This window comes from Sapajus apella, unplaced genomic scaffold (assembly GCF_009761245.1).
Source record: "Sapajus apella isolate SASKATOON/1434 unplaced genomic scaffold, GSC_monkey_1.0 scaffold9, whole genome shotgun sequence".
In the NCBI taxonomy this organism is placed as follows: domain Eukaryota; kingdom Metazoa; phylum Chordata; class Mammalia; order Primates; family Cebidae; genus Sapajus; species Sapajus apella.
The window spans coordinates 34,183,181-34,188,801 of record NW_022436949.1 but is presented as its reverse complement, the minus strand read 5'-3'; the positions used below and the strand labels follow the sequence as shown (position 1 = coordinate 34,188,801).

Sequence of the window (5,621 nt, the reverse complement as noted above, 5' to 3'; positions counted from 1 at the left end):
TCATTGTTCATTACCCACCTATGAGTGAGAACATGCAGTGTTTGATTTTCTGCTCTTGTGTCAGTTTGCTGAGAATGATAGTTTCCAGGTTCATCCATGTCCCTATAAGGGACACAAACTCATCGTTTTTGATCACTGCATAATATTCCATGTGCCACATTTTCCCTGTCCAGTCTATCATCGATGGGCATTTGGGTTGGTTCCAGGAGCAGCAGACTCTTAAGAGGACAGCAAGGTAGGCTTTCTCAGTAGCTCGCAGGATGTTTAAATGTGATACATATAAAAAATGTAGGCCCAGAGTGATGGCTCATGCCTGTAATCCCAGCACTTCGGGAGGCCAACGCGGGTGGATCACGAGGTCAAGAGATCAAGACCGCCTTGGCCAAAATGGTGAAACCCTGTCTCTACTAAAAACACACAAAAAATTAGCCAGGCGTGGTGGAACACACCTGTGGTCCCAGCTACTCGGGAGACTGAGGTGGAAGAATTGCTTGAACCCAGGAGGCAGAGGTGGCAGTGAGCCAAGATTGCGCCACTGCACTCCAGCCTGGTGACAGAGCAAGACTCTGACTCAAAAAAAAAAAATGTAATGCACATAAAATGTGAGCAATAAGTAGTGAGTCACACTTTTGACACCCCCTGACTTGCAAAACCACAAGTAGTTAATACCAGTACCCTTTATATTTTAGATAAAGACAGTGGGTAATAATCATGCCAATCTGATATTTTCAGTTTGAACTCATAACTCAGACAGTCCATAGTGCTATTTGTCATTTCTACTATTTATTTCAGTCTATGTAGTCTCCCATTATCCTATAAATCTATTTTTCAAAATATTGAAGCAGAATCTAAGGTCTCTGGATCATATGTAGTCCTATCTCATCTGGATACTGTTTTTCTGAAGAGAAGGAACATATAAACTGCAGAGCTTCTGTACAGCAAAAGAAACAATTAGAGTGAACCAGCAACCAACAGAATGGGGAAAAATTTTTGCAATCTACCCATCTGACAAAGGGCTAATATCCAGAATCTACAAAGAACTAAAACAGATTTACAAGAAAAAAACAAATCCATTCAAAAGTGGGCAAAGGACATGAACAGACACTTTTCCAAAAAATACATATGAGGCTAACAAACATATGAAAAAATGCTCATCATCACTGGTCACTAGAGAAATGCAAATCAAAATCACATTGAGATACCATCTCATGCCAGTTGGAATGGCGATCATTAAAAAATCTGGAGACAACAGATGCTGGAGAGAATGTGGAGAAATAGGAACACTTTTACACTGTTGGTGGTAGTGTAAATTAGTTCAACCATTGTGGAAGACAGTGTGGCGATTCCTCAAGGACCTAGAACAAGAAATTCTATTCGACCCAGCAAGCATTACTGGGTATACAGCCAAAGGATTATAAATTGTTATATTAAAGACACATGCACATGTATGTTAATTGTGGCACTGTTTACAATAGCAAAGACCTGGAACCAACCCAAATGCCCATGGATGTTAGGCTGGAAGAGGGAAATATGGCACATATACACCACGGAATACTATGCAGCCACAAAAAATGATGAGTTTGTGTCCTTTGTAGGGACATGGCTAAAACTGGAAGCCAACATGCTCAGCAAACTGACACAAGAACAGAAAACCAAACACTGTATATTCTCACTCATAGGCAGATGTTGAACAATGAGAACACATGGACACAGGGAAGGGAGCATCACACACTGGGGTCTGTTGTGGGGGACTAGGGGAGGGACAGCAGGGGGTAGGGAGGTTGGGGAGGGATAACATGGGGAAAAATGCCAGATATAGGTGACAAGGGGAGGCATCAAACCACATTGCTATGTATGTACCTATGCAATAATTCTGCATGATTGGCATATGTACCCCAGAACCTAAAGTACAATTAAAAAAAAGTGTATATATATATATACAGTAATGAACACACACACACACACACACACACACACACACACACACACACACACACACAGAAAACTAGCCCCCATAGCTTTATTTGAGTTCATCTTCTTCTTGTGCGACTTGCTAAAACTAGCAATGAGTCACTTATTACTGCATGTAATGTTTTAAATATTTTCTGCCATTTTCTTTAGTTTTACAGCCTCCTCATTAAGCATGTAGTTTATTTTTAAATATACACCAAATGATGGTTTAATCAAATGATGATGATGATTATTATTTCTTAATGCCAGCTGTGTCTTGTACCATATGAAACTTATCCAACTACTTTCTCACTGCCTTGTTCAGTCACATTTTAGTTTGCATTACTATCAACACCTCACATCTAAATTATGCCTCTTTCAAGAATTCATGTCTAAATTATGTCTCTTTCAAGAATTGTGTTTAGTAAACACACACAAATGTATAACCTTAAAATATATCTGGAGGAAGACAGATCATGGCTGCTGCTGGTGGATTCATACTCATTAAATAAATGACAATTGTTTGCCATTCTCGGTATATAAGAAATGCGAGATTGCTAATTGGAATTCAGCCTACTCTTTCTCACTCTAAAGAAGTCAACAGAAGAGTGGTTGACTTTTATCTCTTAATTTATTTCTCACAGAGAATGAATCATGCCTATTCTCACTGACCAAAAGTGTTGCAAGAGTAGCTATGCCAATTAGTTTTTAGCTGGAAATATTGGCAAACTCCAGTAATACGAGGATCATTCAATAATTAGGAAGGGGAGATTACATACTGGAAATACAACATGTTCCCATCAGATATGCATGTGTACTCACACACTGTGCTTCATCTTCTGCTATTATGAATGAAAGTTTAGGCTTCTATCTGATGCTAAGACTTTCCCTTTTACATTATATCCCATACTCACATTAACATTTGTTCTACTCAAGGATATAGCTCCTGTGATTCTGTCTTCTTTTGGATTATCATGATCTGCTTCTCTATGTTATATAAATCAGCTTAAAAATATACAATCATTATGTACAACTCCTGCAACAAAACAGTTGTTTTGATGTTGTTTATTATGTAAATATCCTCTATCAGGTCATGTTTCATTTCTTTTTTTTATATTGAGATTTCTAATGAGGTGGGCATTAGCTATATGTGGCTATTTATATTTAAATTAATTAAACATAATTAAATATTCAGTTACACATTTTAAGTGTTCAATACCCACTAGTGACTATCATACTGGATAGTGCAGATAATATAATATTTGCATCTTTGTAGAACAATCTATTATACAGCCATATATAATGAAAACATACAAGTTTCTTAACACCTGAAGATAATTAAATAGTAGGTACCCTTTGTTAAACAAAAGAGTTGTTTATTATGTAAATATCCTCTATCAGCTCATGTTTCATTTAGTTTGTATATTGAGACTTCTATTGAGGTGGGCATTAGCTATATGTGGCTATTGATATTTAAATTAATTAAACATAATTAAATATTCAGTTGCACATTTTAATTGTTCAATAGCCACTAGTGACTATCATACTGGATAGTGCAGATAATATAATATTTGTATCTTTGTAGAAAAATCCGTTATACAGGCATATATAATGAAAATATACAAGTTTCTTAACACCTGAAGATAATTAAATAGTACATATCAAGGAGTGGGAGACACATCAAATGTTCTATGCAAAGGAAAAATTATAGCCTTAAATGCATAAATTAGAAAGGAAGAAAGTTGAACTCTAATGAGGTTAGAAAATCAGCAAAAGAACAAATCCAATGATTATAGAGTAAATAATAAGAAAATAAATTTGTAAAATGAAAACTAGGCCAACAAAGATCACCAAAGCCAAAAATTGGTTTTCTAAAATTAGTAATAACATTTATCAACCTTTTCAGGCTTATCCAGGAAGAACAAATGTTACCCAGAAAATAAATATTAAGAATAAAAATGAGTTTAATGGCATACCTAGTGATTAGGGGAAAAAAAAAACCCGAAGGCACAATATTAACTACTTTGAGTACATTTAAAGCATAAGAAGAAATACACAAATATCTAGAAAAATATAACTTACCAGTATTTCATCAAGAATAAATAAAAATCCTGAATAATCATTTAAATATTAAGTAATTGGCATAGTAGCAAGTAAAAAAAGAAGTAGCACTAGATGGTTTTATTGATTAACTCTATAAAATTCTCAGTGAGCAGATTATTCCAAAACTACAGAAAAGTAGACAACAGACTGTAATCCCAGCACTTTGAGAGGCTGACGCCAGTAGGTCACGAGGTCACGAGATCCAGGCCATCTGGGCCAACATGGTGAAACTTCGTCTTTACTACAAATACAAAAATTAGCTGGGCATGGTGGCACATGCCTATAGTCCCAGGTACTCAGGAGGCTGAGGCAGGAGATTAGCTTGAACCCAGAACAAAACAAAACAAAACAAAAAGAAAAGTAGATGACAGAGATGAAGAGTATTCTGCAAATCATTCTGTTAATTCATTAAACTTAATGCTATACCTGACGAGTACAAAAAGTATACTGAACATAAACGAAGACGAAAAATTTTTAAAATATATTACAATTAGTGTTAAATTGTGTAGCACATAAAAGTGTACAATATGAACAAATCTAATTTTCCCTAAAAATGCCAGGTTGATTAAACGATAGAAATATAATTTACCTCAATAAGAGATTAAAGGGTAAATTATATAAACATTTCTATTGATGCAACATTTATGCTTTTAAATACAAACTTAAAACACAACATTTTTAAAACATAAACATTCAGTAACTACTTATAAAAACTATTTTAGTGTGCTAAAAATGGAAGATTACTAATTTAAATTAACAAAGAGTATCTACAAAAACAACACTACTTCATTATGAAAGGATAAATATTTGAATCATTCTCTTTGAAGTCAGAAATAACATATGAATATCTATTATTGCCATCTCTGCTCAATATTGGAATGGTAGTTAGAAACAATGCATTAAGACTAAAAAATTCAAAATGTTAATAAATAACAAAGATTTTTTAAAAAGATAGCAGCAAAAACATTCATTATCTAGCAAGACTATTTTCCTGTTCACTTACGTCTTTTCTCCCACGTGTATCTGTATCGTCTGTTTTCTGATTCATTCTATATAGCAGGCATCTACAGTTTTCAGGTTTCCATGAAAACAGTCTTCCTTGTAGGTGCAACCAGTGGAAGCGCCTTGCAGAAATTTGGAGTCCAGGAAAACTAAGAAGCCTGAACATTTCGGTCTCTTGTTCTCTCTGTGCTAATATGTCCAGCAGAGACTCTGTTTCTTTGTGATGCTAAATTTCAAAAAGATAGTTTATTTCTGTGATCATAATTTCTATAGGAAGGCTCCTTATATCCCACATTCACAGGGTTCTAGCTGCTTCTGGAATGCCTTGGTTTCAATGCACAAATAAAACTACCTTCTGCCGGGCGCAGTGGCTCAAGCCTGTAATCCCAGCACTTTGGGAGGCCGAGGCGGGTGGATCACGAGGTCAAGAGATCGAGACCATCCTGGTCAAAACGGTGAAACCCCGTCTCTACTAAAACTGCAAAAAAATTAGCTGGGCATGGTGGCACGTGCCTGTAATCCCAGCTACTCAGGAGGCTGAGGCAGGAGAATTGCCTGAACCCAGG

At 35.8% G+C, this 5,621-nt stretch overlaps 1 long non-coding RNA gene across 1 annotated transcript in view; it reads left to right on the top strand.

Moving 5' to 3' along the window:
- The first annotated feature begins 1,768 nt into the window (after positions 1 to 1,768).
- The window catches only part of LOC116551350, a 22,289-nt gene continuing 18,436 nt past the window's right edge, over positions 1,769 to 5,621 (top strand). The window contains exon 1 of the long non-coding RNA XR_004268872.1: positions 1,769 to 1,819. This is a non-coding gene — a long non-coding RNA (uncharacterized LOC116551350). The remainder of the gene's footprint in view (positions 1,820 to 5,621) is intronic.